A 22,575-nucleotide genomic window follows, 5' to 3' on the forward strand; every position below is an offset into this window, starting at 1 on the left:
GCAATTAAGCATGACAAGCACAAGTCAAGAAATCCCATTTAGATTTAGTACAGTGATTTCCCTCCGGACTTTTGAATCAGCTGTGGATTACAAATTTGATGATATGGGAAAGGGGCGAACAGAAAAGGGAGATGGAAGCTTACAAGGTGTAACCCATCTGGCTTTAAATAAACTGTCTTTTATATAAAGAGACAGAATATAAAGCAGCAGTTCTATGAGTCCTGAATTCTGACCTATCATTAGCAGCGCTTAATAGAAAGGCTTTTTGTGCATTTCTGCACATGTCATGTGTGCATTTTCAGTCCAAAGAGATGCTCTGAATCTGTGGTGATTCTATAGATGCCTGAAACTTGACAGGCATGATATGATTGAAGCCCCAAACAGAGTGAAACCACTACTTCTAGTGACAGAGAGTTAGACCGGAAGAATTATAACTTACAGCATAGACAGCCAGGTTCATTGTCCTGCCAGCTCCAACCAGGGCAGCACCTGTAGACGGTCTGCTGCTCCATGCTGTATGACTGTCTGTAGATGGTGTAGTACCAGGTCCTAAGAAATAGGAATCTAGATCAGGAATGCTTCCTCTTCAGGCCAAAGCTGTCACCTTAAACTCACTAAAAAATTCTCCCTGCAATCCAAATCCTGCCATTTATACACACACACACACACACACAAATATATTATCTGTACACATTATACATGTACTCACATGTGCACACACACACACACACACACACCCCTCACTAAATACATAACCAAGATTCAATATAGGTATAGTTATTGAAAATTAAGAGGGGCCTCCAGTCCTACAGCATAAACTAACCTAAGGGTCACTGAAGCTATCAAAAATGGAACCCAAAGGGCTTCCCTGGTGGCGCAGTGGTTGAGAATCCACCTGACGATGCAAGGGACACGGGTTCGTGCCCCGGTCTGGGAGGATCCCACATGCCGTGGGGCGGCTGGGCCCGTGAGCCATGGCCGCTGAGCCTGCGCGTCCGGAGCTTGTGCTCCGCAACAGTAGAGGCCACAACAGTGAGAGGCCCGTGTACCGCCAAAAAAAAAAAAAAAAAAAAATTACAAAAAACTTCATGGGGGAGGGTGACGATTACTAAAATTTAAAAAGAAGTTTACAAAGGTTCCTTAGGGGGGCAATAATGAACAAAAATTGAAAACACTACACTATAACTATTATGTGCTGACCTCTTAATAGACCCATAATACCAAACATCTCTAAACTGGCTTACTTCCTTTCTATCAAATTGATGTCATATTTACTCTTTATCCCCGAAGTATTATATTCTCTTCCTTTCACATACCTATCCTCATATCCCCAGCCCAAATCCCTTCATATTCAAAGCCATTTTCAAGTTTCACTTCCTCCAACTTCTCTTTCCCCATCATGTCAGTGTATATTGTTCTTTCTCTTCTCCAAAAATAGGATTTAATGTCAATTCTTATGACACAATTATTCACCATTTTGAAATGTCACCTAATATTTTGGAGGTGCATCTCTTCAACGGGGATATAAGCGTAGGTTTGCAAACTTACATACAAACAAAAGGGATATTAGTTTGGCAAAAATGTCAAACACCTTTTAACACTGCCTCAACTCTAAACTCAGTTTCATAAATACTTGCTGAATAAACAGATGTATAAAATTATTAAGCTCTTGAAAATAAATAAAACATGTTTTATTCATGTTTATTTTTATTCATGTTTTCTTTCCCAAGTCTGAACATCTATATGGTAGTGGACTTTCTTTGGTTCAGTGTAATATCAACAATGATTAAACCTCATGGGATGAGTACCAAAAAATCTAAATGAAAAGCTATTTTCAAAAACAGGTACTCTAATACCTACTATGTACCAAGCATTGTGCCACAGGTGTTAAATATGTTTTCAGTTAATCCTTATAATATCCATGTGTGGTATTATTTTTCCAACTTTACAGACTAAGGCACAGAGAAATGTAGGAACTTCTACCAGTGCCACACAGCCAGTAAAAGCCTGAAGCTTTTTCTGATTTAAATTTAATTTAAAGGTCCTGAGTATAGACCAAAAAAAGACTATTCATCTGAAGATTAAAAATACACACACACAATGTATATGTAAATATCCACAATTATAAATGATTTAATCTTATTTTATTTAGTCCTATATTATCAGTGTTCTGCCATTTCTACACAATGGCAAACCCAGTTATTTACAAATGCCTTCAACTTTCTTTTAGTAATTGTAGTAGTTGTAATAATAAGAATAATAAATTCATTAATCTAAAGCCACACTTTTTTAAACTTTGTTTCCTAAATTCAGACCAAATTGATTTCATTTTACAAGTTTTAATGTGTAAAACTTGAACACATATGCAGCTATTTGTGTTAAGAGGTACTTAGATATTTTATAAAATTATTTTAAAACTTTCTTTTAAAAGTCCCTATGAAGTCTTCACGCATAGATAGTGCACACTTGCTTTTTCTCTCCTCTCCCAGCCAGCCAAGTTAATCCTAATTCAAATGCCATAATAAAGTTAAAGAAGCTCTAGGTTTCAAAGTGTTACAAGAGAACCAAGGGCAGATGAGATGGTTCACAGTCCTAGATGCCCAGATTCAAGTCATGCTAAATTTAGCAAACCAACACAATATTCTTTGTTTCTCTCAAGCTTCTGATCTACAGCTTTCAAAAGTTTATCATGTCAAGAGGTAAAATTAGTGGCATCTAACCCCAAATAGCTCACACATAAAACAAGGCATGAACTAAAGTAATAATATAGCCTGTTTCTGAAGGAAAATATATGTTTGAAAGTTCTTGGTGGGCATAGGTTACACTCATTTACTTAGTTATGTGATTATTTTCTAAAATTTATTGGATGAAATCTTTAGATGCAGTTGAAGCTTTGGCTTTGATTTTCAGGAATCAAAAGGACATAGCAGGAGCACCCTTACCTTCTTTCATATCTCACACACCACCGTGGGCCACTGCAGCCGTTTCCAGATCTTGATGGTGTGTGTGGATGCTTGGACACATGGGTGTGGTAGTCCCACCACAGTCAGCTGCTGTTCTTCACACACATTTGGCCTTGGGAAAAAAAAAAAAAAAAAAAAAGGAATAGTAATGCAATAAAAATAGATTACTTCTTTATGTTTTATTCATGAATCATTTGCTCCTTCATTTTCCACAAAAAGCTTGTGGTGACTTACATAAAGTAGGAGAGAAAAATACGAGCAATGTAAAAAAAAAAATGCAGGCCCAGGAAAAAGAAAAATCAGAGTAGATTTTTAAAACAAGGAAAAATTTAGAAGACACATATAAAAGTCATAAGTTTCCATGTGCTTGAGAAAATTGAGCTGCAAATTAAGCTCTGATCTGTTTGGTAGCCAAAATATCTGAAGAAACACAATTGCAGGATTCCCAATATCCATGAAGAAAAAAGGCAGTCTGATTCATCAAAAGGAGTTAAATTTTTCCTGGAAATTATTCCTGAACAATATCTCCATCGACATGTTTAGTTAATTCAGGTTCACCCATAATGCTCATTTAAACACAAATACTTTTCAACCAGCACCATTAAATCAATATTTCCTTATAGAAAGTTTATACAAATTTACAGGATTTTAGATATATTATCTTAAATTTTTAAATGTGTGGAGCTAGATAACACTCATCACCTGGAGTGTCAGAATTAAATTCTTTTGTAATCTGAGGAATGCTTTACTTAGTGATGAATGATTTACTAGTCCATATCAATTGCTTTGCTTTTGAAAACAGCACTAATTATAAAAGCCATTTGGCCCAAACACTCACACTTTTCATGCATTCAAAGTCACCTGCATGCCGTACATTGACCTCCCTAGGGTTAGACTTTGACATTCTTTTTTCGCTATCAGGAAACTCATAGTCTAGTTGAACTCTCCATATTCATAATCTGCTGAAAATAGAAATGATTTCTGATTCAGGATTCTAGTCTGTCTCTAAACAACTCTGTGAACCTGTCCAGTGTTAACACTGATAAAAACAGCTAATAGCGATTCCTGCACTAAAATCAGTCACCTCACCCTCCACAGCTGCAGTCCGTTTTTGTGATCACTTCTTTCTGAGGGTCTGACTAAACCTCACCCTCCGATTTCACTTACAGTCCAATCCTCACTTCCAGATATATTTCTGAAAGGTAATTTTTTTGGACTGTTAACTTCACCTAAACTGAATAAAATTCAGGTTGAATGTTATTTATGAGTTTGCATAGCACATTTTAACGCTTTAGGTAAATACTGTAATAAAACAATAAATGTAAAAACTGCACCTAAGTTGGGCATCCATGCGATCATCAAGAATTGGGCAGTGGATCTAAAGAAAACTTAGCTTTTAAAAATGCCATATTAGATTGTCTCTAACCTGCCTATACTTCTACCTTTATATGGGCTTATGTGTTTTGCGGGAGCCAACTAGCCCCAGTTAGAATGAGCTCACCAAACATTTGTTTTTTCAGTCAATAGTCTGAAATGTTACACCTCATGCAGCCTTTTGTAACCTACTTTTTATCTATTATTCCATTTATCCACCCAGCCAGCCAGCCATTCATTCATTCAGCAAATACTGTCACCTACACGTGCCAGAAGCATTGCCCACTCCCACTCCTCACCCCCGCCACCAAGGATTTAAATATAAGTAGTTTATTTGGAAAGTGCAGAAAACACCAGTAAGGAAGTGGTGAAATGAGACAGTGAAGGGGGAGTTAGCCAAGAAAAAAGATGCATTTCTGAGCCAGCCAACTTTAGCTGATGAGCTCCCCAAATGAGGGAGGGAGCCTGGGCATTTATACACCAATTCCTCTCAGTGACTGGTTGAGGGCTACTTCCTCTCCAGCATTTCAGGCAGAAGCACAGGTAGGCAGAGTCAGCTTCCAGAAGCCAGAGTTAAGTCTTCAGGCACAGAACTGCAAATGCTAGCAGTTGGAAGCCTGCAGGTGAGCAGTGATAAAGGAGAGGGACTTGGGTGCTGCGCTGACTGTTTCAGCTGCAGGTGGTACAAACGAAAGAAAGGCCATGTTCAGTTTGTACCAACAATCTAAGTAGAAGGGAGAGTAAGTAAAAGCACCTCAGTAAGTACAAAATGTGAAGTGCTAAGATGGAAACAATCAGGGGACTGAAACAGAGACAGAAGAAGCTTGCTAAGATTCATTAATTAGGAAAGACCTCACTGAAGAGGTGACACTGTGACCTGAAAGGGTGAATAGAAGCCAGCCACGGGAGAGCCAGGGGATGCCACTGAGGTGGAAAGAAACAGAATGAGCAGAGGCTCTAAAAGGGGAAAACGCTTGGCCTCCAGAGATCTGAAAGAAGGCCACATTGGCTCAACTGAGGAGTTGCTTGGTAGGGCAAACAGGGCCTTTCAGGCTGAGGGGTTTTGATTTTATTCTCAGGGCACTCGAAGCCACAGAGAGTTTTTATTCTGGTCTCATTTCCTACCTACAGAACCTGGAGATGAACCTGTGATCCTCTCTCATACCAACTCTCCTCCTTGATAATGACTTAGGTCATATCTGCTCCTGTACACTATTAACAACCCAGCTCAATCCAGCAATGGGCCCCCAAGTCTCAGGAATCCACCAAGCCTTCCTTGGGGTTTTCCTGATTACTACAAAGAAAGAAGTCCCCAAGGGAACACTGTACCTTCAGAAGACCAAAAACCAACAGCACCAATGAACAAGAAAAGGCACAGCACAAACTTTATGCACCAAAAGGAAAATGTATTAGACTAAAGTTTCTAGAAAATTACATGTGATCCAGACTGTCACCAAATAATTTCACTATAACATCATAAGAAATGTTAATGTGACTTCAGAACTTCACATATTATATTACTGAACCATAGCTAACAAGCAACATAGTTTTCGATGAGATGAGTTTTTATTTTAGGTTAATTCATGCTAGGGAATGTTTTGGTAAAGCAGTATCATCCTTGACTCCTAAGCAGATGTGGCTAAATAAAATCAGTCACTTAGTTATTCTGCAGGTGTCCTGGTATATTTCGATTAAAAATATTAAGCTCCTTTCTTAACTCTGAAAGCCATAAATGCTAGTAGTAAAGAAGCTTGAACAATGAATAAATACAGAAAGTCAAGTTTGCCCCTAAGATGCTCCCAGGTATAATCACTGCTAGTAATCTGATATATTCATATCCAATTCTTTTTGGGAGCACACAAACATATTTTTGCATAAATGGGATCATAATCTACTATTTTTTTAATTGTATAAAAAGTATTTTTAACTTATCAAATATCATGGTATGAATATTTTTCCATTTTGAAATTTATAGAATTACTTTAACCCTTTTTTTTCCCAGAGTATGGACTTATCAGAATAATATAGCAGAATTAATTTAGCCAAAATCCTATTGATAGACATATAGTTATTTCTAATGGTTTGTGACTGTAAACAACTCTGATGTCAGCCTCCTTATGTAAACAGCTGAACTACAGATTAATTTTTTAAATTATTTTCCTATGAAATATTTGTTTCTTCTGAGTCCTTTCAGTTCAGGATGTTTTTAGCCTCTCTCTTCTGTTTTAGGCTTTCTCAAGTATCAGGTTATCAGTGCCTGTCTATATTTAAGCATGAGGCACTAGAAGCTGACTGGGAGCTATGTGTGATAGAAAGGGCTTACAATGGGTGGACTCACTGTTAGGTGACTAAGGGTGAACTTTATTTTTGAGAAGCTCCTGGATGTCAGTGTATGGAAACTTGATTTTTAGGGCCATTCATTTTTTCAGAAAAGTAGCTCCAAATTCTTGCCTGTGGAAGCAGACAGCTTGTGGCTGGTGCTTGGGGACCAGATAGCGCAAGGGAGCTATGTTTTTAGTCCATATCCACTCCTAGACAGTGTCAGTCTGCACCCCTTCTGAAGCTTTTCTGGTTCTCATTCTCCAGAGGAAAGAACTAATCCAACTTCCCTCTCTCCCTCTCCTCTCCTCTCCTCTCCTCTCCTCTCCTCTCCTCTCTCTCTCTCTCTCTCTCTCTCTCTCTCTCTCTCTCTCTCTCTCGGGAATAGATCACGGCTATTTGTCCAGCTCTACAGTTTGGAGAAAGGGACCTGGGGATTACACTAACTTTACATTCACTGTTTCAGACAACTCTCTTCCTCCAGCCCCACACATCTCCCCTGTGCATTGCTTGCCTCCACTCTAAATGCTTAACGTGGAACCTCTCCAGGTTCCATGTGAAAGGACAAACGACCCACCAGAATGGCATAAAGATTACATCAAAGTGAAAATATCTGAGCTACACGTCCAGAAAGAAATCTTTTCTGAACTTCTCCTATTGACTAAAGCAGACATTTACAAGAGCCATCTGCCACAAGTGCCCCCTCTACTCACCACTCCAGGGAAGTCTCCAGTTGGGGGGGGAGGGGCAGCTGACCTTGGGCAGTGGCACATTTCAAACCTAATTTGTGTAAACAAACCTCATCAGAACCTCCCATCCTTTGAAGCCGTAAACCACCCCCCTTATTAAGCTAGTATGTAAATCCTAATCCCTAGCTGTTCCGAGAGCTACTCCCTATAGAGTACTCCTGCATGCACGAGTAATAAACCTTTCTCCTGTTAATCTTTCAGGAGATTAACAATCGAACCTCAGTTGATAAAGGAAAAGATTTTCCTCCCAACAGTTTTGGCAACGAGAATTGAATGGTCAGAAATCTTCGCTCACTCTGGAGACCGCAGCTGAGCTCTTAGGATCTCTGACCAAGCTGGCAAAATTAAACTTTCTTACCATCAGACTCCCAGATCTCTGCTTGGGGTCCAGTTGAGCAAAAGTGATAAGAGCCTCTCATCTTCTCAGAAAGAAAGTTTCCAAAATTTAGATTTACAGGAGAAAATGTTTTGGTTAGAACTCATCTTGTTCTTTGGTTGTATGACTCTCGGTTTGGATCTTCCAATAAATAGTCATTGTGCTATCTTTTTGTCACTTTATTTTTAGCTGCTGTTTTGTGTTGTGATGTCTAAAAGTGTTGCTTGTCATAAGAAGGACAGTCAAAGCAAAGAACACAGGTATAGGTTCCATAAGCCTGTTCAAGCCACCCTCACAGACTGGTGAGTTTGCGGTTCTCACTGGACCAGTATCTGCTTGGACAAATTTGCTGTGGGCCACCAATAAAACCAGATGAATTTTTCCTTCTCTCTCAATTTTGTGTCCTGAGGGCTTAGCTCCGAACCAGAGAGAGTACTGAGACATGAGATGCACAAGCAAAACTTCCTGCCAACCATTGCCAGCTCTCAGGGAGGTTGTCTAAGACTGAATCCTAAGGGGTCTCAACCCATAAGGTACCTTGTCATCTCCTTCCCAATGCCTTCGTAGTGCTGAGACTTCCGATCTCTGCATCACCCATCTGTTATCATAGATTTGCAGGCCTGTGATTGGAGGTGCCTCACTTTTGTGGGAAGACTGGAACTAAGCATTCTTAGCACCTATGGCAACTTGGTTTTCTTCATTTCACCTCTAGTTGGGAGTTATTTTGAATTATGGAAGCTGCATCTTCTGTGCCCTCTTCAGAGATACCTATTGTGTTCATGACTAAGCCACAAAAAGTCTTATTGGTTTGAGTCACATTTGGAATGGGTATATCTATGCGGATCCTAATTGTCAATGGCCAGATGATGGATTATTTCAGAAAAACTTTTATATTTAAAGGATTTTTTGAGAGCTTTCATCCTAAGAAAATGTCTTATTAGTACCTATAGGAGATCAAATGGAAAGAACATAAATATCAAAGCTAGCCGAAAATACTCCCTTAACAAAATTCAAGCGCAGAAGTCACTCAAACTAATTTAGGCCCCTTGACCCTGTCAGGGATGCTTAAAGGACTCAAGGACCCCCAAAAGCAACTATCTGAAGCTGAAAAGGGAAAAAAAGGGGGCCAATTGGAAACAGACTGGATATTTTATCCACTTATAAGAATTTGGAGACACCCAGATAACTACTTGATGTCTCCTCAATCCTTTGCCCAAATTCTAGTCTACAGCCTCCATAAGACTATATATCAAGGAAAAAGAAAATCTTAAAAACCTTCTCTGTAAATATTGGTGGAAAGATTTGCTCTCATATTGAGCAGGTAACAACTTGTTCCATCTGCCAGCAACGTAATTAGGATAAAACATAAAGTGGGGCAAAGACTAGAACCAACTCTTGTATAAACTAGTGTAATTAGCATTACTATAATATGCCTGACTCACAGCTAAAATTTCAGAATGAAAGCTGCATAAGACCTCTATTTGCATCTGTTTGTATATTTATGTTTGTCATATGTTATGTATACATGAGATACTATCCTACCTCTGGATGGTATTATCAATTTATAAAATCCCTTAAAAGAGTTCTATTATATTTGGCTTAGAGAAAAATAAGCTCTTTTATAAATTAAATATTTCTAAACCTCCCAGAAGTATAGGAACTATCCCAAATATTTTTCAAATTTATGTGATTTGGAGAAATCTTTGTAAATAAGACTGGTGTAATATTATTATTGGTTTAATAAAAATAGGTTTGTCTTCTGAGTTATCAGCATTAAGTATAATACAAGCATAAATTTATCTTACTAGGTTTGCTAGTCAAGTAAGCTAATAGTATATCTACTAGATATTTAAAATTATAAATAAAATGAATTTGATTTTAATCAAATTGAGTAATTATTTTGAAATTTTATTTCAATAATAATAATGATTTATATTATGTCTGCCTAAAAACAATTTCTATAATCTTTTTGGTAACCTGTAGCTTTAAAGTGATAAGTTAAATAACAGATATTCACTGAATAGCTCAATCATTTCTAAATAAGATCAAATGCTGACATTCATTATTAAGCATAAGTTAAATTGTATATACTTTTGCCTTTTTATTTTTACATGGTATAAAGAGGTTAAAGATATAAATCTGTAAATAAACATGATCTTTTGCCACATTGAGAAACTGTACTATAAAGATGTATATATCTTTAAAATGGTGAAATGGTATATTCATAAATTTTACTAATCTGCTACAAAATGCTGGTATATGACAGACAATTCACAACTGCCTACTTCCTAGCTTTCTTTGTAAAAGAAAGTCTTCTGTATTAGTCAGCTCAGGCTGTCATAATGAGATTCCACGAACTGGGTGGCTTAAACAACAGACATTTATTTTCTTGTAGTTCTGGAGGCTAGAAATCCAAAATCAATGTGCCAGCAAGGTTAGTTTCTGGTAAGAACTCTCTTCCTTGCTTAGACAGCTGCCTTCTTCCAATGTCCTCACACAGACTCTCCTCTGTGTGCACACACAGAGAGAAAAGTCTTTGGTGTCTCCTCCTCTTCTTGTAAGGACACTAGTTCTATCAGATCAGGGCCCCACCCTTATAACCCCATTTAACCTGAGTAACCTCTTTAAAGACCCTATCTCCAAATACACTCACATTGGGAGTTAGAGCTTCAACATATGAATTTGAGGGGAGGTCCATAACAGTTATTAATTCAGTTTACAACAGTTACTAATAATAAAAATAAATTATAATAAAAATGTGAATAAAAATACTAGAAATAAGAGAGTGAAGGAAAACAACTTTGTATGAAAAGTATGCAAGGAATGTAAGATGCATTATTGTTAAAAGAAAAAGGAGAGTAAATTTGTCCTAAAGTAAGGAAAGAATAGGACAAAACCTGAATGGTGTAGAAAGTCATAGAAGGTTTGCAGAAAAGGAATTTTATGTTGAATGGTCAAAGCTGGCTACAGTTGAATGGGTTTATTTATACTTTTTTTTTTAATGAGCTTTATTATTAACAATACCTGAATACAAAACTAGAGTTTGGTTTCCTCTCTCTATTAAAACCAAACTCTAGTTTTACATTGGGCTATTGGTCTGCTCTTAAGAAGGGATTGTAGAAGGTTTTTCTAGACCCTTTAAGTAATCTGCCTAGAACACAAAGATTGTGTCTTTTCAGAATAATTTCCTGTATTGTCTTCATTATATTCCTGATGGCTTAAGAAAACCAAGTCTTCTAACTAACAAAAGAGCTAAGCTTTATCATATAACCATGTAACTTCCTATCATTACTTTTACAATCTTTCATTGTCACTTTGTTGAACAGATTAAGTATTGTTAAACAATGACCTATGATCCTAATAGTACTAATATAAGTATTCAGAAATTCTATGAAGTTCCTTGAGATTTATCAATGCCCTCACTGTCCATGATATGTTCTGGTACTATTTTACCTGACATTAGAAAACAACAGTACATCAGTCATATCTCCAGTTTTTATTTTAAAATATTTTATGTCATGGAAACAACCAAATTTCTCTGCCAACTCCATTACTTTTATAATGAACTCTCATCAGATCTTTAACCAACGCTATTTTAAATCTTTTTTCAGCCACAGATAGTTGTTTTACTCTGATGCTTTCCTGAAAGCTCTGGCAATCAGCTACAGGCTAGAGTGTTTATCTTAACAAAAAGGATCTTTCTTAAAGACTCATGAAAAAGGACTATGCCAGGTATTCTGGGGTACAAGCTTCTAATGGCATTGCTTAAATAACTTTGAGATTATACCACTGAACTAAGTCACGATTTCTAGAACTCTAGTGGAAAAGCTGATAGGTTCATGAAACTGCTAATCCAAGATCAAGCAGAACAAGAATTACATGGGACTGAATGAACTCATAAAGGAAGATTATGGCTTTTATTTGGAATATTGATGCTGGATTTAAAGAACACTCTTCTCTTTTCTCTTAAGCTATCTATAGCTTACAATTTTGTAAATTATACTTTTGTAAACAAAAATGAAACATTTAAACATTTATCTTTTTCTCTCTGTCTGATCCCTCCAGACTTTGGAAACTCTCATTAGGTATTCTTAGTTTCATGGCAATATAGTTACTTGCAAAAATTTGATAAGAATCTGTCCTCCTTGTAACAAAACATAACTGGAAACATGGTTATATAATCAAGGCTTTGACTAGAATGCCATATTTTAAAATGATGCATAGAATCACATATGATCAGACAGTTTGCAGGAACTAAGTTTGACTTTATGGAGCCAAAGCTTACAAAGCCCTGTTGGAAAAACTGGACTGGCATCTGGCTTAGAGGGTTCCCAGCCATATGGGTAAATAAGGAAGGTCACTTTTTCAGAGGCCTTGGAATCAGGATATTTGGGGGACCTTGAGAACAGAGGAATTTACTCACATATATACTGCAGGTGAAGTCTACTGACAAGTTTTTGCCTTGGCTTCCTAGCCTTGAGAGGCTTTTAAAGTCCAGTCTGAGATTCCTTTATAAAAGTTCCAGCAAAGCAAATTTTAAAAAGGCCTATGTGGTCAATTGCCATTCTGGCAGCACTTATGTAAATAATCTGGCCAAATGTAATAAGATCAGATTTTGTATTTTGTAAATAATACTAATCTTATTTTGATTATTTCTGATTAAAATTGAGATGATCATAGAGAGAAATTTTGTTTCAATGGAAAACTATAACCCACTCTTGTGGGTTATCAGATTCTAGTCCTGTTTGTTGTCTTTGAGGTTTTACTCTCTATCTGTAAACTGGACTAGATCCTGCTATCTTACCTGTTTTGTCAATCCTTACCAAATTCTAGATTCTTCTAGTTCCCTTCAATATCTAGCTTCAACCCTCTAAGTTAACATTTCCTACTTTTCTCCCACCCTCCTGATTGGAAATCACTGAGAACTAAAGCCTGACTAACCCAGGCAATTCTAGGTTGTCTTGGGGCTGTCCTCTTCCCCCAGGATCTAAAGAAGCCCTGCAAGCTGAAGCTGAATGACTTGACATAAACTTCAAAGGACCCATCACTACAATAGATCATATATGGGCAGCTTTTGTGGCTGGTGCTCTACTGTATGGACTGCTCAGGAAGTTCACCAGAACACCTTCATTCTTCCACGCTCTGCTCCAGGAAATAACCATGACTGTGACATTGATATCTATGCCATCACCAAAGACATTCAAACTTCAAACCAGGAAATCCATCGAATTGCCACTGACGTCCTCACTCCACCACCTAAAAATACTTCAAACCTAATGCTTAAAATCTTTCTTATCGACTAGCTGCACTATAGACTTAGAAACTGAATTTATAGTCTGCTCTAAACATTAATCTTTTATTTTCTATCTTTTTCTCATTCTAATCTATGCGTTTCTCTCCTTCTGCAGATCTTTACCTCATAACTTCTAATCTGAGCCTTCTCTCCAGAGCAATCAACCCAGCTTCTTTCTAAGACGTTTTACATGGGGGAAATGAAGCAACCAACAACCCACTAAAATGATGTAAAGATTACTTCAAAGTGAAAACATCTGAGCTACAGATGCCAAAAGAAATCTTACATAAACTTTCCCTATCTGCCTAAAGCAAAGATTTACTAGAGTCATCTGCCACAAACCCCACTCCCTCTACTCCGGAGTTCTCAGTCAGGAATGCAACTAACTGACCTTGGGAGTCAGGACATTCCAAAAAAATCTGTGTAAGCAAACATCATCAGAACCTTACATCTTTTGAAGCCTTAAGCACCCTCCTCCCCACTTATTAAGCTGGTATATAAACCTTTACCCCTAGCTGTTCTGTGTGCTCCTCCCTACAGAGGACTCCTGCATGCCTGGATAATGAGCTCTTCTCCTGTTAATCTGTCTATTGTCAATTAATTTGCAGGTCCCCAGACCACCAAACGTAAATTGGTAAAGGACAAATTTTTTTGCCCGACAGATGGAAGAACTGACTGTTGAGTTCTAATTAAATTATACAGATGTCAAAGATGTCTTCCAGATGATAGTGATTCTTCAAAATCTATGAATATAAAAAGATCTATCATTCTTGTGTAGTTGTGTTTAAAAGTTTTGTGTACATGTATACTCAATAATATGTATTCTTTGTTAATAAGAACATGGATATGTGCATATGTACACACACAACACACACTCAATCTTGTGCATTACACTGATCAAGCCTCTACACTTTGTAAATGTTTTCTCTGCTTGGTTTTGGATCATGAGAGATGCATATTGAAATCTTCCGTTAGTTACCTCGGACATTACTCTTGCAGTTTTGACATTTTAGTTCTTTAGGTATTTGAGGCTATGTTGTTAAGTGTTTACAAGTTGATGATGACAGTTGACCCTGAACAATGTGGATGTTAGGGGCACCAACCCTACATGCAATCAAAAATCCAAAGAGCCCTTGGTATAGCCAGTTCCTCTGCATCCCTGAATTCAACTAACCACACATCGTGCAGCACTATAGTATTTACTCTTGAAAAAAAGCTGCATATAAGTGGACTTGTGCAGTTCAAACCCATGTTGTTCAGGGGTCAACTGTATTGTATATACCTGGTATATTGTTCCTTTTCATTATGCATTGTGTCTTCTAACTCATGATAATGTGTTTGTATTGTTTTGTTTTACCTTAAAATCTGTTTGCTTGATGTTAAGATTTTTATACCAAATTTCATTTGGTTTGCATTCTCTTAGGCATATCTTGTTCTGATACTTTACATCTTGCTATGCATTCTTTTACAACTTTAGCTGTCTTTAAAAAAATTTGTTAGTTTCTGTCTTTTAATAGGTAAGGTAAATATAGTTAATACATTTTCATTACAAGGGTACTTATTTTTACCATCTCATTTTGTGGCTTCTGTATACCAGCAATTTGTATTTACTCTTTTCCTCTCTCACTCTTATGCCTGTTGGAAAGAAAATGTTTTCCATATTCTCTATTCTCTACAATCTATTTGACCTAGTTTTAAATTATATTTCTAATATTTTAATGGTTACCTTTACATTGGCAGGTGCATTCTTGGAAGTACTTAGCATGAGTCCCCTGGTGTCATGAAGTCTTATGTAAATGAGTGCCTGATTCTGGTCCATGGATGTGAGAACCAAAGTAGGGAGACTCTGCAAAAAAAGGTTATAAAGTAGGGCTTGTCAGTACTGAGCTTCAGTAATCCCACTCCATCTCAGTCCTCCACAAAGTTGGAAGGTCACTTTGGTTTCGTGCAAAGGAGACCAAGATGAGTGGAGGGGAAGAAGTCATCAGGCTCCATGTGGCTACTGGGTCAAGTGATCACACATCCAACCAAAGAAGCTGTTGGGCATGTGGACCATTGTTAGGACCCAAAGGGAAACTGTGCAGCCCCTCTCTGCGATGATCCTCAAAGATGGACTGTGTTGAAGATGACTACTTCTCCCAAGAACATAGGGAACCTAAAACAGAGGGCACCAACTTCAGACAGAACCCTGCCAAATCCAAGTAACATCAGACACCACCTCCATGACTAGCAGGAAGTCAGCCTCCTTGACCCCTTCTCCCTACCCTTCCCAAACCAGGAGGAGCTATAGGGCTGTTAGAGGAAATGGGAGAAAAAGAAGATGCCTCAGAGCCATACCACAACCAGCCTTTGCCCTTGCTGATCACTTCAAGCTATCAGGGCTACAGTTCTAGCTTGCCGTGGCATAAAGGAGAAGCCAGATTTTGAAGATTTAAGTTTTACACTGAGCGGGAATAAGTTAATAAATGAAAGTGACTGGAAAACTTTGGAATCAGCTAATGACTTATAAGGATGGGAAAAGGGGAAGCAACTTAACATAACTGAAAGTAGTGATTAGAAAAAAATAAAAATAAAAACAGTCCCATGTTATACCCCAGCATACTGAGATGTCTTCCGTATCAGTATCCCTGGCTGATCTGTAGTTCCTTCCACCTATCCTCCTGGGCACTCAGTCCAGAGCCAGGTGTCTTATCTTGTTAGCTCAGAGTTACTGCCCCCATGATATGGTTGGGCCTTCTACAGACATGTAAACCAAGGCAGCAGATGGTTTGGTTCAGGTCCTGGTCATGGGCTGATTCTGTCCTCCAAATGCTAAACACACAGCTTCCTGGAAATCAGTGTCCCAGGCAGCAGTTGAGGGGAGGGGGTCAGCCAGGTAGGGATGGCTCCTAATTTCATGTTGTTTCTGCCTTCAGGGTACTTTAATTCTCCTCCAGCCCCTCCACTGCCTAAGCTACCTCTGTCTGCTTCCAGACAGAGCCTAGCAAGCCCACACTGGACTTCAACTCGCCACTGCTTGGCATTTCTGTCCAGTCTCTCGTCCACCTAGAGATCTAATTTAAAATTTTCACATTACATTGTGTTTTATTATTATGTTTTTAAAATATTTTATCTAGCTTTGGTAGATACTTTGGGCAGAGTGTCCTCAAAATATGAACTTATAACACCATACTGACCAGAAGTTGGACTTATTTTTTAAAAACTCTTAAATATGATCACTGTTCTCCACCTTCCTCTAAAACATTAATGCTTCCAACCTAGTTCCGTGACCAGCACAGACACGGTGTTCAGTAAGTAGTACTTGAACAAGTAAATGCATCACTGCCTAAAAACGGCTCCAGTACCCAAGATAACACAAATGAGTTAACACATATAAAGCATTTAAAATAGTGTCTTTACTCTTTCGTATTATTAGTTTTTGTATTTACTCTTTTCCTCTCTCACTTTTATGTCTGCTGGATGGAAAATGTTTTCCATATTTTCTGTTCTCCACCATCTATTTATATTTATATAATCTATTTATATAATCTATGTATTTTTTTAAGCTCATGAAGTGTGAGGCTAGATTTGTCAAAAAAAATTTATAGACTTGAACTTCAACATCACTGTGGATTTGTAGTGCAGTGAAACAAATGAAAGTAGATAGTGTGTCATTTTTAAAAAAATCAGAATCTAATATGACACTTCCTAATGAAAACACTAATTAAAATTAATATAAGGCACCATACTGCTGCTGCTGCCACCTGACCCTCTATCCCCCTAGGTATGGTTAAGCTTGTGATCTCCAATGTTATGACATAATTTGAGAACTTGTATCAATTTTCCTGTTCCTTAAGCTATTAGTATAATGTTCTGGAGTCAACAAACAAAAGTGTGGCGACCTGAAGGGTACCATAAGGTATTGAGAAGTTAAAGAGAAATCAAAAGGAGGGGTTAAAGATGAATCCCACCCTTATGTTCCACAAGTTTATTACTATATGGCACTTCCCTCTTTGTTTTAACGTGCGAGATCCCACCACAGCTGCAAATTAATTTTCTCTGCTCCCTAAATGAATTACACATAACTGTTTCTAAAAATGACTACAGACATGAAAGTCATTTTCACTTAATAACTATTAATCTCATATTTCTTGGTGTCACTTTAGTATGAAATGCAAACAAATATTATGCTAAACATTGCAAATTTATGGCAAACACCAGCCCTTGATTTATATTATTATAGATGGTTTATTACCAGAAGCAATCTAAGCAAAACTCCATCAGATAGATGTTACAATTTGTATTTATTTCTCCCAGCACTAAATGATTCTTCAGTTTCAGAACTATCATTAATTTCTTATAAATGCAAATCTTTATTTCTTATTTTAATCTACGATGATTTCTCTGAGTCTTCAGAAGATTAACTTTTACATAAAATATTCAAATATCAATTATAAATGATACTTTGTTTTCCCTGGTCAATCTATTAGTTATTACGCATAAACTATTTTAAAGAAATGGGTGGTCTCTATTGATCAGGGATATAATGGACTAATAGTGTAGTCCTCCTTCCTTTTAAATGACCCCCTCACAACTCTAAATCCAATCATTAAGGAAAACCTTTTCAATGCTTGTGACTATCTTTAAATTGTTTTGCCTACCTCCTTAATCCTCTACTTTTATTATATTTTCTTTCAGAATCTCTGTGAAGACCTAAGCCACCACATTGACCTTAATGAAGAGAAAGCTGCAGCTATTTATTCTTCGCTTATTTTTTACTGCCATCTCAAAGCAGAAACACTTGTGAATCTTTACCTGATGATACATATTCGAGAGCAAAGGAGGCAAACAGCTCTGACCATACTCCAGGATCATGTGTTCTCCTGCTGTTAGTCCATCCTCACCTGAACCTGGCTTCCCAAGCCCAGTGCAGTAGCCAAAGCTCCACTAAAATCATCCAGAAATCGGGGCTTCCCTGGTGGCGCAGTGGTTGAGAGTCCGCCTTCCGATGCAGGGGACACGGGTTCGTGCCCCGGTCCGGGAAGATCCCACATGCCGTGGAGCGGCTGGGCCCATGAGCCATGGCCACTGAGCCTGCACGTCCGGAGCCTGTGCTCCACAATGGGAGAAGCCACAACAGTGAGAGGCTTGCGTACCACAAAAAAAAAAAAAAAAAAAAATCATCCAGAAATTGAGGACTTCACTAGAGCAAATTCTCCACCATTCAAAACCTCCCAGCCCTATATCCTCTAAAAATTAGAAGACAGAGCAGTAGAATCTTCAGAATTCCAAGCTAACCAGCCTTGAGTTCTATTTGTCAGGTCTATCAGGCTGACATCCTCCCTGACCTAAGCCATTCATCATCACTGTTTTGTCTTCACTGCTATTCTCTTTAGCTTAAGATGGGAGGTCCCTTATGAATATGCTATTGATTCTACACAGAAAAACACTGGTTGATTTAGATCCTGTGTTTTCTTTCTCTAAAAAACAAAACAAAACAAAAAAACTAGTGCTAAACACATGTTCAACATCAAGTTACTGATAGTGACATCAATAGCTCAAAAATAATGGAAATCACACTGCTTTGAAGATACTGTGATGAAGAATTCATGAATTCACTCCACAAAATTTCCTTGAGCATCCACAATGTGTTACCAATTATGTCAGAGCTCTGTAATACAGTCAGAAGTGAACTGTCCTTGAAGCTAATAAAACTTAACCTTCAGGGCCCCTCACTAGCCTGGGCTGCTTCCAGTCCTGGAAGAAGTTTAATATTTTCACACTGGCATAAATTTTTGTAAAATTTGCAAATATAAGATATATTTGTACTCACTAGGAGGGCCTCCCAGATTTTATGTCTCAGGCTACACTGGGATTTATACAACTTTTCCATAGGCTAGGTGTTACATGGGTTATTCATTTACTAACTGGAAAACACAAAGGGCACCAAAGTGTATCCAAATAAATCTCTGATATAAAGCCTTACTTGAAAGAGGCAAGCTAAATTAAAGTCATTTCTGCCTGTCATGTCTGGGTCAGATAAACTTCCTTTCAGGAACTTGGATGTCTTCTGTGAAATGTTTCTTGTACAGGTTAAAAAAGTTCAGCCTTCTCTCTGCAAAGATAATTGGCCTTACTATTCACCATCCTTTTGTTTATCAAAATTAAATTAAGGTCAGTATTAGGGTACTAAAGCAATATATTACTTAGACTGGGGATATGGGATGGGAGGAAATAGAGACGATTGATAATGATCTTCAATTATCAATGATGCCACCTTTCTAAGGTCAAAAAGTCTAAGACAAAGATGAGGTAAGTTTCAGATAAAGGTTTTATAATAGATTTTTTAAGTTGAAAAAACTATTTGAATAAGTTATGAGGAAAGCTATTGTCTCCCTTCCTGAAAATACTTAAACACAGATTTTCTGATCTTCCACAGAAGCATGAATATTCCAAAGGAGAATCCATCCTCCAATAGGTGTTTTTTTCCTTCCAATTTACATTTTTAAAAAGTAATCTTAGTTTTACACAATAAAGGAAGCTCCTAGATTAGTGGTTCTCAAAATGTGGTCTCTGCACCAGCCACACCAGCAATACCTGGGACTTGCTAGAAATGCAAATTCTTGGGCTCCACCTTGATGCACTGAATCAGAAATTCCCGAGGTGGAGCCCTGCAATCTGTGTTTTAACCAGCCCTCCAGGTGATTTGCATGTATGCTACAGTTTAAGAATCGCAACCCTAGAGACCTACTGAAGATCAACCAGATCAGTAGCACATATACCCTTTCCCTATGGTCATAAGAGAACTAGCTAACTTCCAGCAATTAAAGAATTTTATTTTACTCTAAAAGGTCTAAAAAGGTCAAAAGCCAGATCCAGTTTTGTCCACAGTGGCAGATTCACAATGTTGTACAATTTGCAGTCATGAAATATACATTTCATTCACAATGTCCAGCAACAATCTCAGTTGTAGCTCCACGTCCCCAATGATTCTCCAGCTGTGACAAGGAGCTGATCATCTCTGGAATCTGACAAATGCCAAAGGTGGAGAATCACTGCTCAGTGAATCTATCCCATTTCAGAGTCTCGGGAACTGCTGCTATAATCCCGAAACTGCCTCTAAAGATCATTGGAGGAATAATAAAACGGGCAACATGCCAAGTCAAGTTCCTGGTTTACTGGATTATAAACGAGATAAAATGTTGAATTGAGGAGAAAGTAGCATGTAAAGAGGACTATTCAAAAAATAGCACACTGTAGAAACAGCAGGGAAAAAATGACAGTCATGTATTTGCTCAGGTTTCAAAACACAAGTAATAGTGTGAGAAGCTCTGCATAAACAGAAGTTATGTGCAAAATTCTGCTTTTGATAAAAGGTGATAGTAAGTAGGTAAATGCAATATGTAATCATTCAACAATCATTCATTAGGACTCACTACTGAACTCCCATGGCTGGACAAAAAGCATAACCCCACCTCTAACTCCAAGGCTTATATTAATCTCCTTACAAATCTACCTTTCTGTATAGTTTCCTCAGTATAAGGACCACTTCTATTAGTCTTTATATCCATAGTATTCTGCACAGTATCTGATACATGGTTGGTGCTTAATAAATTTATATTAAATCAAGAAGTATTTGCGATCGGTCATCCAACACAGAAGGACATGGATTTTCTGGACCACCATGAGCCTAGGGACCTTGCATGGAATCCCTAGTCAGTTCAGATGAGAAGGACCTTCCCTCAAACAAGGCTCCAAGAGTTCTCCTGAACTAAGGGTAGTTCTTGGGCTCCAAAGAAATAATCAGGAAGAGAACCAAGTCATTGTTGGGGGAGGGACACATTAACATTCCTTTCCCCACAATGTCCACAAGACTCCCCAAAACTATCCCAAATAAATACATATAAGCCAAAGTTCTGGGATAAAAACTTTGTCTCCCTTTCCAAACGTGCTGCCATGTTAACCATTCATACATCTGAGTTCTGGGCCCCCACAGTCTGGCATAAATGCATTCAGTGGCTTTAAAACCCAGAGAGGACAGAAAAGACTGTTGAATATACAAGTCTTCTGTCTGACTAAAGATGCTCTTGGAATGTTTTCTCTTCTCCCATCTCTGTTTCGATCCCACAAGTCCACCACATTCAGGTCATATCAGGTCCTAACTTGTTATTCTGCTTGAACTTGGATCCCAAGACATGTGCCAATTAACTTGTGTTTCCTGTTTCTAACCATGTCCAGTCAGCCGTCCAAGAACCTGTGTGCCAGCCAGCTGCCATAAGCAACTGCCCTCACAGTCTGCCCCATCAGGCACAGAGCAGAAGTTCCTCCCAGGTCACCCCCTGGCCATCCACACTCTGGGGGATGACATCAGAGGAGAGAGAAGCCTTGGCATGGAGCCCAATCAGGTTCAATGACATGCCTCTTCTCTATGTCCCCCTCAGAACTATTGTGAAAGTGAGTAATGATCTTAAACTGTATCACACTAAAAAACTGTGCAGTCAAATCCAAAAAGTATAATTGCAATGAAATATATACAATACCCATAATATAAATAAGCATTAAAAAGACTAGAAGAACTTGAAACCAAATGCTAACAATAGTTTTTTCCAGTTTGTAGGATTATGTCTTTTTGTTTGTTTGGTTTTTATACTTCCTTTATTTATTTTACAGATTCTCTATGGTGAGAGTACATATATAACTTAAAAAATTATCATTTTAAAAAATGCAAGGGCTGAGTCTTAAGTTCAGTCTTTAAAGAGGTATGAGTCAGACAGGCTGTGAAAGATTTTTATCTGTTTTAGAATGATTAAAAATAAAAAACTAGGGAAAAAGTCAATATGATAGAAATATCTTTTTCAAAAATAACCATCCCAAATACTTAACAGTGTATGTGGTTTGCTCTAGATGCATATGCATTTTTAATATACTTACATTCTTTATCTTCACTCTAAGGAAGTCCAGGGTTGCTCAATAATAGACCTAATCACTCTAATATTGAGACATTGGCAGGAATTGATTACTGAACACCAAATTTTTTCCAAATATGCAACCCTCAGTCGTAGATTATTTTTTACAGTCCCTCCCGTGTGGGTTTTTCTCTCTTCTCCCCAGACTGGATCACTAAAGCCTTGTGGAAAGGGGGGAGAAGAGGATGGAGAAGAGAACTAACACTTACTAAGCATCTACAATATACTAGCACTGTGCTACTTTAGACACATGATCACAGTACTACTAGAAGGATCTAGAACACAGATTTAATATCTGTTCAGATGAAACTCCCTAAACAGCTAGCTCCTCTACACTTCTAGTCTCCTATTCTTTAGGGAGAATCTCTTTAGGGAGAATCTCTCTCTTTTTTAAACCAAGTGTGCCTGATTCTGTGCCCAATGTGTGAGAAATATTAGTAGGAGAAAAAGGAAAGAAGGGAGGGAGAAAGAGAGGGAGGGGAGGGATGGAGACAGCAAAGGAGTGAGGGAAGGAGGGAAGAGAGAGAGAAAGGGAGACATCTGTGATGCCTGATTT

Source organism: Mesoplodon mirus (assembly GCF_964341445.2).
Source record: "Mesoplodon mirus genome assembly, chromosome: 6".
Classification (NCBI taxonomy): domain Eukaryota; kingdom Metazoa; phylum Chordata; class Mammalia; order Artiodactyla; family Ziphiidae; genus Mesoplodon; species Mesoplodon mirus.